This window comes from Canis lupus, chromosome 15, assembly GCF_003254725.2.
Source record: "Canis lupus dingo isolate Sandy chromosome 15, ASM325472v2, whole genome shotgun sequence".
In the NCBI taxonomy this organism is placed as follows: Eukaryota; Metazoa; Chordata; class Mammalia; order Carnivora; family Canidae; genus Canis; species Canis lupus.
Window position 1 is genome coordinate 15,944,438 of NC_064257.1, and position 17,259 is coordinate 15,961,696.

General features: G+C 48.9%; 1 long non-coding RNA gene across 4 annotated transcripts; it reads left to right on the plus strand.

Annotated features, from left to right (window-relative positions):
- Positions 1 to 4,126: 4,126 nt before the first annotated feature.
- On the plus strand, positions 4,127 to 14,787 carry LOC112642239 (uncharacterized). Of its 4 annotated transcripts, XR_003125107.3 has the most exons (7): positions 4,127 to 4,492; positions 4,789 to 4,841; positions 5,114 to 5,224; positions 5,535 to 5,773; positions 10,964 to 11,092; positions 13,518 to 13,665; positions 14,491 to 14,787. It is a non-coding gene; the product is annotated as an uncharacterized LOC112642239 (long non-coding RNA). The 4 variants fall into 4 exon arrangements; XR_003125106.3 differs by having other exon boundaries at positions 4,127 to 4,841; XR_004805052.2 differs by lacking the exon at positions 5,114 to 5,224.
- Positions 14,788 to 17,259: the final 2,472 nt, after the last annotated feature.

A 17,259-nucleotide genomic window follows, 5' to 3' on the forward strand; every position in this document is an offset into this window, starting at 1 on the left:
TATTTGTTGGTCAGGAGGCCATGAAGTGGTCTAGCTAGAAATTCTGCTCGGTGGAGTTACTGACTGGGATGCGGCCAAGCCATTTAGATCCTTTTCCTTAGAAAATATAAACTCATGTTAATTTTAAGTGTTAGGGGGGATTCCTGGGTGGCTCAGTGGCTTAGCGCCTGCCTTTGGCACAGAGCGTGATCCTGGAGTCCCGGGATCGAGTCCCACATTGGGCTCCCTGCATGGAGCCTGCTTCTCCCTCTGCCTGTGTCTCTGCCTCTCTCTCTCTTTCTCTCTGTGTCTCTCATGAATAAATAAATAAAATCTTAAAAAAAAAACTATTAATTTTAAGTGTTAGGTGCTGCGGAAGCAAGGACAGAGTACTAAGTGACTATACTGGTGAAAGACAAGAGTGGAGATCAATGCATGCTTACTCAGAGGCAGAAATAAACACACCTCCTTGCTAGAAACACACTGTGTCTGAAACAACAGCATTCTCAGAGTTTCTATAGGCTCTGTGATGGCTCATGGTGTGCCTGTCTTGCCTTCCTTATTTCTTTCTATGTCCTCACAAGGATCCTCTATTATCAACAGAATCTCAATGTGTCCTCATGGAATTCACGGGTAAGTGGGGGAACACAGACAGGTAATGAAGCAATTACAATGGAACGTGATAAATGCAACCATGATGGAAGCCTAGGAGGCTGTGAGAGCACAGAGGAGGCACCAGGAAGAGTAGATCCAGCCAGAGACAGTCAGGGAGAGCTTCCTGGAGGAAGGTGAATCACATACACTTCTCATTTTACTTAAAGCAAAAATCATCACCCTCCTGCCTTAGGATCTTTGCTTTTGCTCTTCTCTTTCCCCGGAATGTCTCCAGATACTCACTTGTTCAACTCTCTTACTTCCTTTAAATTTTGCTGAAATCTCATCTTCTCAATGAGGCCCATTCTGTCTGCTAACTCCTATACCCAGGAAGTACTGATTTCCTGACTCTGCTCTACTTTTTCTTTATTCCTTAGAACTTATCATACTTACCATCTTCCAACATACTCAATGATTTCCTTACTTATTTGTTTATGGTTTTTGCCTGCTTCCCCCTCTAGAACGTAAGCTCAACATGGAGAGAGGTCTTATTCTGTTTATTGACTGTCATATGTAGTGTTCCCCAGGAAGAAGGTTCTGAGACAAAGATTAGTATGCAAGATGTGTAGCAGACTGCTCTTGGGATCAGTACCAGTAGAGAGAAACATGATTAGGCAGGGGGAGAAACTCAGTTGTGAAGCAGTCCCAGCAAGGCCTCAGCCAGTCCCATAGGAAGCCCTGGAAAGCTGGGATGATCTTTCAAAATTACCCGGAGTTGGGACAAGGGGCTTGATCATTATGCCCCAGTATTGATCAGTCATTGTCCTTAGAAGAAGGCGGGCAGGGATCCCTGGGTGGCGCAGCGGTTTGGCGCCTGCCTTTGGCCCAGGGCGTGATCCTGGAGACCCGGGATCGAATCCCACATCAGGCTCCCGGTGCATGGAGCCTGCTTCTCCCTCTGCCTGTGTCTCTGCCTCTCTCTCTCTCTTTCTCTCTCTCTCTCTCTGTGACTATCATAAATAAAAAAAAAAAAAAGAAGAAGGCGGGCAAAGAAGTTCTCTTCAGCTGCAGCCAGCCCCCAACAAGGCTAGCTGTTGAGGGCTGCTAGCAGCACTGCCAGTAATTGGTGGAATTGGTCCTTCATTTCTGAAGGGGGATCTAGGCAGCAGATCACTGCATTCACTGCACTTGACCCTGGTACCACCTGGATTCCCTTTTTCATATTGGTTCTGAGAGCACCTCCGTCAGGCTCTCTGTGGGCATCTCTTTCCGTGGGGAACTTAGAAGAACAAGGTTTGAAGAATGAAATACAGACCCCACAGTTGCTGCTGGTCTCAGGGTCACAGCTTATATCTATTATACTCCTCCTCTTCTCACAGTTCTAGATTCCTTTCACCCTCAGCTAGCACATCTGTTGGTCTTGATAGCTTAGCTGGTGGCATGATGCAGACTCTCATCCTTGAGGGATCTCAGACTGGTTACCATTCCCTTCTCAGTCTGGGGTTGTTGCACTTGTACTTACACCATCAAATTAGGAGAAGTGAGTACCAATAGATCAAGTATCAAGTAGGTCACCAGGCTGTTCCCACCGTGTAAGAGCAGCCCTACTGCCCCTGATGATCTGAGCCAATTACCTTTGCCAAGATATGGTGTCACTTCTGCTTGCCTGTTGTCCTTGACATAACGAACCTGGAGGACCTAGGCAGGAGCCATATCATACAGTTTAATGGGATTCTTGCTGTGTCTTCTAATAGAAGGGTTCCCATTCAGGAGTCAGCTCTTCTGAATTTGCCAAGCCCAGCATTGTATATTCCACAAGTAGATCATTGGGAGTAATTGTAAATGCGGTGGTTTCTGGACCCCACTAGGGACACATCTCTATATAAAGATCTTTGATTTAAAATGGATACTGTGGGGATGCCTGGGTGGCTCAGTGGTTAAGTGACTGCCTCCGGCTCAGGATGTGATCCTGGAGTCCCGGGATTGAGTCCCACATCGGGCTTCCTGCATGGAGCCTGCTTCTCCCTCTGCCTGTGTCTCTGCCTTTCTCTCTCTGTGTGTCTCTCATGAATAAATAATAAATAATTTTTTTAATAAATAAAATCTTTTTTTTTAATAAATAAAATCTTAAAAACAAATGGATACTGTGTCCTAGGGGGCACCTGGGTGGCTTAGTTGGTTAAGCGTCTGACTCTTGATTTTGGCTCAGGTGATGATTTCAGGGTTGTGAGATGGAGCCCCACGTCAGGCTTTGCATTGGGCATGGAGCTTGCTTCTGCCTCTCTCTCTCTCTCTGTCACTCCCCCCTCCTCAAATGTGTTCTGTGCCCTAGAACAGGGTTTCTCAATCTTGGCACTACTGACATCTTGCACAGGATAATTATTTGGGTGTGTGGCAGAGGGGGACAAGATTGTCCTGTGCGTTGTAGGATGCACACTCCTAGTTTCTATCTACTAGATGCCAGTAGCATTACCTCCCTTCCCTTCCTCCAGGTGCAAAAATGAAACATGTCTCCAGATATTACCCAATGACCCTATGGGGCAAACTGTCCCCAGTTGAGAGCCAGTATCCAAAAAGATGGTGCCCCATTCTCATAGAGTATCACCTCCTCAGGACCCAATGGAACTCAGTTTTAGTGAAAGGATGAAGTTCTAGGACCTCCCTGAAAAACCACGCAGCAGCAGGGGGAGTACGGGCCCACAGAGAAGGTTTGAAGGCATACAAAGTGGGGAGAAAGGGAGCATTAAGATATTTTCTCTATGACTGTTTTAATTTTCTCTATCATTTTAATTCTATTGAATCCTACTCCAGGGCATCCGGGGTAGCTCAGCAGTTTAGCGCCTGCCTTCAGCACAGGGCGTGATCCTGGAGACCTGGGATCGAGTCCCACATCGGGCTCCCTGTGTGGAGCCTGCTTCTCCCTCTGCCTGTGTCTCTGCCTCTCTCTCGTGTGTCTCTCATGAATAAATAGATAAAATCTTTAAAAAATAAAATAAATAAAAATAAATAAATCCTACTCCATCTGCGTAGTACTTAAGTTCTATGAGCCAGGCACTGTACTAACTTCTTCACATGAACTGTTATGAATTATTAATTCAATCCACACAACATATGAAGTGGGCACTATTATTATTCCCATTTTACAGGTGAAACTGGGACTTAGGGGGTTTAAAGCGCATGGCACTGGCAAGTAGTGGAGCAAAGTCTGAATCCCAGGATGGTCTGACTCCAAGGCTTAATCTTTAAACAGCCACATACTATCAGCCATTCTCTTCACGCCAGCTGCCTTGAGATAGAATGAGGAAAGAGGGTGTGTGTGCGCGCGCGTGTGCATATGTGCATGTGCCTGTGTGTGCACCTATGGCAGGCAGGGGAGATTTTTCTAGCACCGGCTGTGCTGAAGAGCTTCAGGATTTTTACTAGTTCATCCAACCCTTTATCCAACTAACATTCAATGAATACCTAGTTACTAGAGAATAATAAGGAGTGAAACAGATGTCTTGCCATTATGCCCTCACCACTTCCCTTAGGGAAGGTTCTTCTGTAAGGGGAGGGTTGCCGCTGGAGACAGGAGCAGAAAAGGGAAGGCCTCTATAGGGAAGGCTGTACTCCTTGGCCCAGATAGCTCGGAGGGCTGGAGGAGGAATAATAGGATTGGCTATTTGGCCCAAGATGCCAACCGCTTTCCTCTGCTTCAAGAGCTACCCCTGATGGGTCTGGTCAGAAGTACTGATGGTCTAGTCCTCAGAGTTCCCTTCAGTTATGGCCTGTGTGTCATCTTCCCTTCCTTGGGGATCTCGGTCCTGTACCCTGACCCACCACATCGCTAGAGTGATTGGTTACTCTCTACCCGCCCCCCCCTCAAGTTTCCCTATCAAGTAACCACCTGTCTACTTGGCCTCCTGCATGCATTTTGGAGGTGCAGTCCTACCTTGGCCCAAATTTTCTTTTTTCTTTTTTCTTTTTTTTTTGGTTTTGTTTTGCTTTGAGTTCAGCTTGGAAATACTAACTATCAAAATAGTAATAATTTACATTTAGTGAGCATGTACTGTGTATCAGGCCTTGTGCCAAAAGCTCTATGCATGACTTCATTTCATTATTCTGAGTTGACCCTGTGATGGGAGGTCGGGCCTACGGTTAGAGGAGAGCCCGAGATAGGGGTGCAGGAGGACTCTGCTGGTGAGACTCGCTGCTGCTCCTGTGCTTGTCCTGCAGGTTCAGCCCACTACAGAGCGCCACCGGCCTCAGGCGACACCCAGTGTCCCCAGGTGAGCCGAGGGTTCGCAGGGCTCAGCGCTGGGCTCGGCCTGTCGCTCCCCTTCTCGGAGCAGGCATCTCTGCCAGGTCGGCGCCCTTTCCCTTGGCTTCCTTTGTGCTTTTCCTGGCCGTGGCTCATGCTGTTCCTTCTGCCCAGAATCCCTCTTTTCCGTTTTCTGCCTGGTAAAATCCTTATTTTTCAAGCCATGCTTTAATGTCACCCTGACCTCCCTGCCCTCCCCTGTCAGAATTAATTGCTCCCTCCTTTTGTGTTGCTCAACAGCACTTATCACCGCGAACTGTAGTTACTTGTTTCGCCACTCAGCCTGGGGGAAAGGGAGGCAGAGGCCCCTTTCGATTCACCTTCTGGTCTCCAGGGCTCAGGGGCCGCCCAGTAAGTGTTTGCTGAAGCCCACTGGGACTGGGGCAGGGGGCTGGGGGCCCCTGCCCCCCCAATCCCTGCTCTCTAAACCTCTAGCTCCCAGGCTGGCCCAAACCCGATCCCAGGGACTAGGATAGGATCCCCTCAGCGGGGAATATATCTGTCCTTCTTCCCCACTCCCCAGATGACTCCCCTTCTTCAGGGGCCAGCCTGCCCACCGGCTTCTCTCTTGGCACCCCCTTCTAGCCCAGGGCTCCCCTCTCTCCCCATTTAGCGGCATCTGCGGATTTCATTAACTTGCTACTTAACCCCTCTCGCTCAGATCAGCTCTGAAGATGATAAATCAGGCCCGGGGCTCATCCGTGCAGCGGCCAGCCTCTCCACACCCCTCCTCTAAAGAGGCTCTGGCTGCCTCTATTCATCACCGGCTGCCCTCCCTTCCTCCTGCGGCCTCCTTGCTTCGTACCCCCCACACCCCCAAGCAGACGGTGTCAGTGTTGCTACGGCCCAGCCACTTGGGGTTGAATTCTGGACGGAGATTCAGGACATACCCTGGAGCTGGTGAGCTTCCTAGGCCAGATCACCTTTGTCCCTTGGGGGGCTGTGGGCCTCGGCTTCCCTGGACATGGCAGGGGTTAGCCCAGAGGCAGCACCCAGGGGCTGCAGTAGAGGGAGACCCTGGCCTGGAAAATGATGGGAGGGATGAGAGAGCAGAGGCTCCCTTCCTAGCTACCTTTATTTCTCTGTGTGTGCAGGGGGTGGGGTGGTGCGGGTGGTGGTGGTGGTGGCAGCCAGGGTGGCTGGCTGGACCTGCCTTCTCATTCCTTCCTTTCTTTCTCAAGACCTTCCACTCCTTCCCTGCCTAGATCTTCCCAAGAGCCCTCCTTTAAATGTCCTTCTCGGTGACACCGCTAGTCTCACAGGCACCCACCCTTTCTTCACCTCCTCCTAGACATGGGTGGGATGAGGACTGCTGTAGCAGTGGCCCTGGTGGTGGGGTGTGCAGAGCAGCGCCCAGACTCTTCCCCATCCAGTTCCCCCACTGTGGCAAAGCTGCCCCTGCTCTGGGACTTCCTTCTCCCCCTCATCTTTGTAGCTCCCTCTCCCCTTATTTCTTGAGGCTCCTCTGCTTACACTCAACCTGTGACCCCTCTATCCTACTGCCACCTGTCACTGAGGCTGCCCTTCTGCCCTGTGGGCAGATTACCTGTGCCTCAGTGGAGTGCTAGAGCTGGCCAGCAGTGTGGTTTTTCTTGGTTTAGCAAAATGGCCCCTTTCCCTTCCACCCTCCACCCCAGCTGCTTCTTTAAGCCCTGCCCAAATACCATCTTTAATTTTCCTTTCTCCCTATGGTTACCTTTTCCTCTCTCCCTCAGGCTCCAGGTCTCTCCTCCTGGCCCCTCTCTCCTTCCCTCCCATGGCTCCTCTCCTATTCTCTTCCCCCATTTATAGGACTTCCTAAAAGGTACCACCCCAAATTTGTCAGAAACCTCACCTTTTTGTCATTCTAATCAGGATCCTTCTGGTTCTCTCTGTCTTTTTTTTTTTTTATGATAGTCACAGAGAGAGAGAGAGAGAGAGAGAGAGAGAGAGAGAGGCAGAGACACAGGCAGAGGGAGAAGCAGGCTCCATGCACCGGGAGCCCGATGTGGGATTCGATCCCGGGTCTCCAGGATCGCGCCCTGGGCCAAAGGCAGGCGCTAAACCGCTGCGCCACCCAGGGATCCCGGTTCTCTCTGTCTTTAGAGATCTCACCTCTCTGGGCCCCTTCCTATCACCTCCACCTGCCCTCCTTGTGTCCCCTCCAGCACACATTCTCACTGTCATTCTAGCCTTCCCAGGGGACAGTGTCCTGCCCCCTGCCTCTGCCCCCAGTTCGTACCCTACCCCTTTCCAGTCCTCCTCTCCTTTAGCATTCTTCTTCTAAGGGAGTCTAAGCCATTGGATGTTCCTTCAGCAACCCCCGCCCCCACCACCACGTGTGCTTTTGTCAGGTGCTATTTCTACGATGTCTTCATTACCTCCTAATTGGCCAAATCTCTTTTCTTTATTTTTCTTGTTAAAGACAGATTTAAAGAACGAGTTCAGTAGCTCAGCCATTTTCAGACCATCATTAATTTCCCCGCCTTCTTATTTATTAATGGGGCAACTTCCTTGCTGGTATTTCTTGTTCCCTGGATATCTCTGTAAAAGCCTGCCTGGCTCATGCAGCCCCTGGGACCAGTGCTAACTCACTCTGACTTTGTGCTGCCCTCAGCTGCTCTGGCATTCCCTGCACAGTCCCCTCTGCTCTTGCAGCCCTCCTTGGCCAAGATCGCCCCTTCTGCTCCCTGCATTGAGGCCCAGAGCCTTCCCTCCTATACACGGAGAAGACTGAGGCTCCCAGTTCTCTGCTCCATGCCTCCTCCCTTTCCACAGCATCCTAGGTTCTACTTGAAGCCAAACAAACACATGCATGCTATCTTACTGACTCCCCAAGATCTTAACACAAAAGGACAGGCTAAAGCTCAGGGAGCAGTGCTGACTTGTGCAGGGCCACTTTGCTTAGAAGGGTTAGGGCCAGGATGGGAACCCAGCTTCACCTGGCCCCACGGCTAGTGCTTTTCCTCTCTGCCAGCCCACCTCAGGGAACCCCGCATAGAAAGGTCACGTTTAGGGTAAGTTGTGATAGTTGTGATCCAGACAGCAATGCTGGGATCAGTGAAGGCAGCAGCACAGTGGGGAGTAGAGGTCAGCAGCCTAAGCCTCAGTAGGGCTGTGGTCAGCAAGCAGTACTGGGTGACCGGTCTCCTTCTTCAGCACCTGACCTTTCTGGGTTCCACTTTCTTTGCCTCCAACGCCAGTTAGCTAAAGGACTCGTGTTCTGATGAGGGCATTACTAACACGTGGGAGCAGTATCTGGGCTCTTTCTATGCTTCTGAAGGCTGGGTCTGTGCATATACTCTTTTTGAGGCCTTTTGATTCTAGTTCTCTGGGAGCCTCAGCCCTTCTCTGCAGGTGAGAGGGTTGGTCCTGCTGCTGCCCACCCACCTCTGCCCATGCACAGGTGGAAGTCAAAATCAGTAAGCACTGGGCTCCTCTGGCAGACAGCTACCGCCCTAGAATCCAGACCCCAGGTCCAAGCATATGCTGACTCCACTAATGGCTCCTAAACCTTCTTGAATATGAAAGATGGGGGGTCTAGCCTAAGATAGAGGCTACTTAAAAGCAAAAAGACTTCTGATATGGTCTTGTTAAGATCTTTCCATAATCAGGAATATTCCTGTTATCCCTAGGCTCTGAGCCCAGACTCCAGGTGAGGATGTAGCATGCCCAGGGACCATCGTTAAGGCTGTAGCTGCTTCCACATTGCCAGTGAGAGATGAGATGGTGATGAGGATAGTGATCCCAAGTCAGGGTAGAGGCCTTGAGGTCCCCCGTGGTTGCCACTAAATGCCAAGTCATTGCTCTTCTCTTTGGAAAAGAAAGCTCTGGGCAGGCCCATCGCAGGATCCGGGGAAGAAAAGGCAGAGACTGAACTCAGGACAGAATCATCCTGTGCAATCTGGCCCTCTGGCAGCAGTAGCTGGGAGCAGCAGCAGCAGCAGCAGCACAGGGGAGGAATCCCCTGAGGCCATGCCCTGGGAGCCATGTTTTTACACTAAAAGACCTTGTTTCTTGTCTCGTCCTGGTCATAACCCTGCTTAATAGAGACATTAAGATGAATGATTGAAACTGCCTCTTTCCCTGCAGCTAGAAGGGGAGGGGCAGCCTGGGTGACCCTGGACAGAGGGGACACTCTGTGGGATGGGGTTGGGGTGGGAGGGGATCCACAAAGCATCCCTCTCCAACACAGAGCCTCAGCTTTTGTAGACTGAAACCTCCTGTCCCAAAAGTGTTCCCCAAAGGCTGCCTCATCCAGCAGGGCTTCTCTGCACTGACCTCCAAGGCTGCATCTGCCTCCCCAGCATTAGAGAGGGGCTGATGCCAGTAGGAAAAACCATCCCACGTAAGGGGATGGCAGGGATTTTTGTTTATACAGACTTTCAAAGGGGCTTTCATAAGCTTCTAGACACACAAGTTTTCATATTTATAAAGACAATGGCTAACAGTTCTTGGGTTTTCTCTGCATGTTTCAGGGGCTGTGTTTTATATGCATTGTCATACGCAGTCTCACAATAGCCTCGTGATACAGAAAGAATTATTATCCCCAATTTACAGATGAGAAAACTGAAGTTTTGAGACGTTAAGCCACTTGCCCAAGGTCACCCAGCTAATAAGTAGTAGTGTTTGGCTATGAATCCAGACAGTCTGACTTCAGAGCCTGGGCTGGGAACCGCTGCATCATATACTGTCTGCAGTCTTAAAAACTGTCATGGTCTTGGATTGGGAGGATCGGGGTTTTTGTATCAGATAGGGAATTGATTTAGAGGTCAGAGACAACCGTTAGGGATAAACAGGCTCATCTCTGGATGGGGTTGCAGAAGCAGTGGGAGCCCCAGGGAGTACCACTGAGACAGGCCTCATTTACCATGTTTATGACAGGTCTGGCAGAGGGCAGCTCAGGGAAAGCTGCCCCTTCAGAGATGATGCCGAACATTTTGGGCAGGAAAATGTCTTGCTTTTTGTTTTTCTCCAGACCCCCTACCCCTACTCCCTGCACCTGGTCTTATGCTGGACGGGCATGGAGCAAATAAATATTCAATAAACAGCTTCTAAAAGATAGAGGCTACTTAAAAGCAAAGAGCCACAGCAGCCTTGGACCATTTTCAGTGGAAAGGAGAATGCTCTGTGCTTGCAGATGTGAGTGGATGCATTCGGGGAAGGCGGGCAGGTGGGCCAGAAGGATTGCTACTCCGTGTGTGGCCCGGGGGCCAGCAGCATCACTTAGGAATTTGTTAGAAATGCAGCATCTGAGGCCTTTCTTAGACTCCATAATTACAGTTTGCATTTTAACAAGGTTCCCAGGTGACAGGAATGCACACTAGTTTGAGAAGCAATGCGCTAGCACGGAACAGACCTCATCACTGCTCTACTTTAAAGCTTTTCCGTGGCTCTCTATTGCCCTCAAGCTCAAGTCCAAACCTATTAAGGAGGCTCACTTTAAGACTAAGCATGGTCTAACTCTTGCCTACTTCAAACTCCTCTTTCACCACGGGCTCTGTCACCCTTGCTGCTCCAGTAATGCCAATTTTTTTCTTTGTAGGGCTCATTTCTTTGCCTTGTGACTCATTTCCTTGCCTCATGGCTTTGCTCATGCTATTCCCTTTGTCTGGACTGCTCTCTCTTCTTCACTCCTTTCTTCCCCACTATTCCTTGGCCTGGGAAATTCCTACTCAGAAAAAGACTTGACTTCAATGCTAAACTGTTCAAGTTGTGATCAGTACCTCCTCTTCAAACTTTCACTGCAATTGGTCTCTCTCTATGATTACAGTTATCTGAGTGACACATTTCTTTACCAGTGTCTGCCTCATTACAGTGTAAGCTCTATGAGGGCGGAACTGTGTCTCTTGTTCTTGTTCCTGTCCTGTGCATTCAAGGAGCCAAGTACAAAGCAGATATTCAAAGAATATTGTTGAATCTTGGGAAAGTATATACTTTGAGAAGGATGGGCTCAAGCTCTTAGTTCAGCTGCGGTTGCTGGAGGAGATCTCCTGAAGTGTTCGGATGCCTCCTAAAAGCCCTACAGCATTCTCAGGTCCTGGGGGGTGTGGTCAGGCACTGCCTACAGATTAAAATGCTGAGGGGCACCTGGCTGGCTCTCTATTTCAGGGTTGTGAGTTCAAGCCCCACAGTGGATGTGAAATCAACTTAAAAAGAAGAAGAAGGAGGAGGAGGAAGAGGAGGAGGAAAGGGAGAAAAAGAAGAAGAATGCTGAGCAAGCCCCTCTCCTGTGGATTAGTGAGTGCCACGCAGGGTAGGACACATAGATGGGGTCTAAGGGCTTAGAGAGAGAAGGAAAAGAAGCAATCACATCCTGGGGCAGGGCACATTTCTCAGGAGGTTCAATGGTAGAGATGGAAACAGGGAAGGCACCTCGTTGAGAGAACATCATCAGCAAAGAAAGTCTTGGAGCAGAGAAGTAAGTGCAAATACCTTGATGAGTAACAATTAATCCTTTTGGGCTGGAAGAGAGGGGAGGTAAAGAACTACTAGGAAAGAAGCCTGGAAGTGTAGGTTGGAGCTGTGTGTAAAGCACTTGAAGGCCAAATCAAGATCAGGAAGGAGGAACTATGAAATCACAAGGGGTCCAGTGGAAGGACAAGGCTGTATTTGTCTGAGAAGGCCAAGAAAAGTGGCAGACAGTACCAGTTTATACATTGAATCTTAGGGGGAATATGCAGTGTAATGGAGGTCCTAGTGGGTTGGGGCTGATACTGGGCTACATCCATGGTGGGGAGTTAGGCAACACTCCTGACCCAAACATCTATTTGTTTTTTTTTTTTTTTTTTTTTATTTATGATAGTCACACACAGAGAGAGAGAGAGAGGCAGAGACACAGGCAGAGGGAGAAGCAGGCTCCATGCACCAGGAGCCCAATGTGGGATTTGATCCCGGATCTCCAGGATCGTGCCCTGGGCCAAAGGCAGGCGCCAAACCGCTGCGCCACCCAGGGATCCCCAAACATCTATTTGAATCTACCATTTACATGGGGCTACACAGCCAAACAAATTAATTTGAACCAAGCCTGAACCATAACTGGATCAGGTATATACCAGCATGATTACAGTGCGGGAGTATGGACAACCCAATGGATAGCAGATTGCCAGAATAGCCAATAGAGCTTGAGAGAGAGAGGCTTAATGATAGAGGGGCAATGAGCCAGTTTCCACAGTAAGACTAATGGTTCAAGAGGACCATGGCTCTGATTCAGTATGGTGATTTTTACATAAACTCACCCAATCCTGGCTACTCTCATGGTAGGAGGTATGCAGAATGAGAAGAAAAAGGACTAGTTGAATAAGTGGAAAGAGTTGTCTCCAAAACACTTAAGAGCTCAAATACCCTGCTGCAGGGCTTCATATCCTACTAGCTGAATGTAATATGTAGGGATTCTTCTTACTTCGTGAAAGAATGCTGTGTTCTCACACTGTCATGGTGTCACTAGAACTGAGCGCGCCAAGCAGAGGCATTCAAGGCCAGCATCTATGGTGCACTTAGTGATAGAAGCCAGCAGAGCACAGTAGCTTGGATTGATCCATGGTCACAACTGAGGGGTTTGTTTTTTTTTAAAGATTTTATTATTTATTTATTTATTTATGTATTTATTTATTTGAGAGAGAGAGAGAGAGAGAGAGAGGCAGAGGGAGAAGCAGACTCCATGCAGGGAGCCTGATGTGGTACTAGATCCTGGGACTTTAGGATCATGTCCTGAGCCAAAGGCAGTTGCTTAACCACTGAGCTACCCAGGCATCCCAACAACTGAGGGTTTTTAAAGAAACATTGCTGGGGACTGGTGCTTCTACAGGAGCAGGTAGGGTCCTAGGATTAGCAAGACTGGCGTGTTGTGTTAATGTTAACATAGACTCATTGGTATCGCCAGCCGGAATGGCCTTGCATCAGACAAGCTACAAGGCAGTCTGGGGAATAGACACAGAGCCATCAGGCGGCAGCAGTTTGTGAGTGGGTTTACAAAAACTGAGGGAGCCTGGCCTGGAGGAGAGGAGACATCAGTGTCACTCCAAAGGGTCCAGGGTGAACACTGGCATCTGATCAGTGATGGGAAGCTATAACAGGCAACAGGAGACAGCTGAACTTGAAGCTGAGATGGAAACAGGCAAAAGAGGGGAGCGCTGGTGGCTGATGACCAACCTCAAGAGACACCTGATGAAGGAAACTTGACTCACTGAGCATCCTATGTGACGTTGGGTGTGTACTGTGGTTGGTGCTTTCTTCACTCTATTGGTTATGCAGGTATTATCTCCATTTCATAGTGGAAGAAACAGGCCAAGATAAGGTGACTTTGCTTATTCATCAAATATACACACTTGGAATATAAAGACGATTAAAACACAGTCCTCTTCTTTGAGGACCACAGAATATTGGTCCAGAGGCAGACAAGGGAAGACATAAGCATGAAGCGCAATGACACTACAAAGAGGTTCCCCAAGCCACAGAGTCAGTAAGTATCAGAGCCAGGATCCAATTCCTGGATTATCTGGATCCAAACTTTAGTGCCTGCCCCCGCTAGCTGCATCATAGCTGCATGATAATAGTTGTCAGCTTAGTCAGAGTCCAAGTTCTGAGAAACAGCAGTAGGGGTAGCCCCTGCAGCTGGCAAGGAATTTGTTTGTTTTTTTAAAAGATTTTGTTTGTTTATTCATAGAGACACACACAGAGAGAGGCAGAGACACAGGCAGAGACACAGGCAGAGGGAGAAGCAGGCCCCCTACAGGAAGCCCGACGTGGGACTTGATCCCGAATCTCCAGGATCACACCCCAGGCTGCAGGCGGCACTAAACCGCAAGGAGTTTGTAAGAGCAAGAAGAGGACATTGGGAATTGGGATGGGACATGTACAGGTGACCCAGCAGCAGCCCAGGTCCAGAAGAAGAGATAGATGATGGTGGCCTCAGGGTTATCAGGTCATGGAGGCCTTCCCCTAGGACAAGACTGATTCCAGTGCCTAGAGGTGGCAGTGTGTGGTTCTAGTTCTGTCAGCCACTGGAGGCAAGAAACCAGGCTGCTTCTTAGAGAGGCAGATTGGGACCAGAAAATTGGAGGGGAGGGGGTGTCTCAAAAATCAAGTTGGGAGTGAGAGGAGAGCCCATATTGGGAATGGGAGTAGGGAAATGGGAATGAAATCAGACAGTTTAGGGGCTGGAAGGAAAACCTGTCCAGTCTCCTTTTTGCTTCTATTGAGTTCAATACACCCTGACAGGATTGTCTGCCTTTTTGAAACACCTCTTTTGCTTTAAAAACTTGTCTTTTCCCTCCCCTCTGAGCATCAGATCTAGAAGAGGCCTGGGGCCCCCAATCTTTTCTAGGGATGCTTTGCCTCTGACTAGAGTGGACTGGACAACCCAAGCCAAGCTTCCATACTTAGGGTAGGGCTGTGAGCCATACCCCTGGGCCATGTGAATCACCACGCCCTCTGGAACAGTGGGCAAGGCAGGGAGAAGTCTGAGGATGAGAGGCAGGGAGGCTAGGACAGAGAAGGCAGGGTGGAATAGCTTGGGGGAAGAGAGCCTCCCTGGGCAGGTGGCTCCATTTGATTTCCGATTTAAAGGGGAGGCTTAGATGGCCAAGAAGAAAAAGGCTAATAAGAAAAATATTAAACTGCAGTGTGTGTGTCCCCAGGGACTTCCTGTTGCCATGACTGACCTCCAGGAGAGCGCCATTCGTTCCCGAGCATGGCAGCTTTATAGGCACTTGTAGGCCTGCAAAGAACACCAATTTGCTGCCGCAGTTTGTTTTGATAACTGAAACTTTCAATAAATCTATATTAAAATCAAAGGGAAAATTAACTGGGCCCCAGTGAGGGGCACGGAGATAAGGGAGCACATTACCACCCTGGCCTCAGCCACCCCACATCCATCTCTCAGTTCAGATTCAGGTCACCAGGGAGATGAATGGCTTGGGCTCATGGGGAACAGCCTTGGGGAAAGCCAGGCAGAGAAGGCACAACCAGGTCTGGCTCCCACTGCTCCTGCAGCAGACTGTGGGGGGCAGAGGATTGGGGGTGGGGGTAGGAAGGTGGGGGAGTGGTCATGGTGGGAAGAGGAGTTGGACAGAGGCATGGGGGAGGGGCAAGAATAATAGTAATAACAGCCAGTATTTACTGAACTCTTTCTGCTGGATGCTATACTAAGCGTGTTTGTATTTAATTCTAATAAGGAGATACTAGTGTTACCTCCACTCTAGAAATGAAGCAATGCAGCCTCATTGCTGTGGCTTGCCTAAGGTCACAGAGTTAGGACTCAAACCTGAGCAGGCTGTCTCTGGGCTCACACTCCTAACTGCACCGTGTGGGCTTATGCAGCGTACAGTTTTCCCCATTTTTAGATAAAATGGTTTCAGACCCAGCCTGGGTTCGCTCAGCCTTGTCAAATTTGTGGGCTGTCATGCCGGCACTGTCGTTGGGTCCTTGTCCTTGGGTCTCCTCCATTGCTGGTTAAGGTCCCAGCTTTGCTGGCCATCTTGCTGTTTTCCCTTGTGGTTTCACAGAGCAGCCGAAGAACCAACCTGGCCGTCTAATTCCTGCTCTGTGTTCACTTTGGCTCAGTCACTTCATCCATCAGGCAGCCTCCTGATGCACAGGTATATCTGTGTCTGTGTCCTGGACTCAGTTCATCTGCCTCCAAAAATTCACTTGCCCCATCTGTACCCCCACCCCGTGCCTTGGCCACTTGTCTTCTGGACAGCCCAGCTGCCATTACTGTCACCTCATTTACTAACACAGCTGGTTGTCTTAGCCTCCTCAGGAGGAGGGTTACGTTTTGACAGAGCTTCCCGTGTGCCCACTGTACGGGGACTGCAATGGGCCCAATTTGGCCAAACCAGGGCTGTGACTCCTCTCATCATTTCTAGTCTCAGATGAATCCCTGAGCTTTTAGGGTGTGGGATCTGGCGCCCCCTGTGGCTACCGGAGTGCTTGGGGTAACACAACCTCCCTTTCCTTTTAAAAGTGATGGCTTGGGATCCCTGGGTGGTACAGTGGTTTAGCGCCTGCCTTTGGCCCAGGGTGTGATCCTGGAGACCGGGGGTCGAATCCCACGTTGGACTCCTGGTGCATGGAGCCTGCTTCTCCCTCTGCCTATGTTTCTGCCTCTCTCATCTCTCTCTCTGTGACTATCATAAATAAATAAATAAAAATAAAAAAAAAATTAAAAGTGATGGTTCTATATGGCCTCCATGACAGAGCAACTAGCTGTGTTTCTGTTTTCACATACAACCTTGTATTTTCTTCCTTTTCTTCTCTGCCTCACTTGCCTTTGTCTCCTCAACTCTTGCTGCCTTGGGATTATATTTCCCAATGAAGTTTTACCATATAAGCTTTACCTTAGGCTCTGTTTTCTAGGAAATCAGAAAACAGAGGGAATTACAACAGAGCCAAAGGCTTAAGGGAACCAAATGTATGTTAGGCAACAGTGTAAGGCACCAATGTATACTCATCTCTTAAACTGTTCTATTATTTTATTTTTTAAAAAGATTTTAAAAAGATGAAAAGATTTAAAAGATTTAAAAAGATCTATTTTTTAAAAAGATTTTTTAAAAGATTTCTTCATGAAAGACAGAGAGAGAGAGAGAGAGAGAGGCAGAGACACAGGCAGAGGGAGAAGCAGGTTCCATGCAGGGAGCCCAACATGGGACTTGATCCCAGGTCCCCAGGATCATGCTCTGAGCCAAAGGCAGACGTTTAACCGCTGAGCCACCCAGGCATCCCAAACTGTTCTATTATTTGAATACACTCTGCCTGGAATTTGTCCAAAAAGAGCTTATATATAACATAGTTTGGTGAGGTCCTGGAAGTGTAGGGGTGAGCTCTAGAGCACCGAGGAAAGAGCACATGCTGGGGAAGTTAAGGGCACCATGGAAGGCTCCATGGAGGATATTGGTGCTGGGCCTTAAAGGAAACTTCCAATTCAGACACTGTAGGTTGACTTCATTCTAACAGCAAGGAAGGTTGATTGTGCCCTATTTTTAGGCCAGATTCAGGACATATGAAAGACAGGGACAGGAGGAACCATCTCAGGGCCTCTAATTTGTCAAATTTAATTTATCTGCTTACTTATTTATTGTTTGTTCTGCCTCTCCCTTCCCCTTCCCAGTATAAAGGCGCCTCAAGGATACAGGTGTGCCTTATTGCCTAGCGAATCCCTAGCACCAGAAACAGTGCTGACGCTTAGCAGAGGCATTATAAATATATGTTGACTGACTAATTAACCACAATTAATGTCTAGATGACATTAACAGGAGCAAGAAGACCCAATCCCAGCTCCAAAAATCAGAGAATAGGAAGGTATGTCTCCACTTTACTGACCTTGGGTTAAGTGACATCTGTCCTTGCTGACGTCTATTTCTTCCTTTGTCCACAAACATTTACCAGATTCCTGCTTTATATTCGGA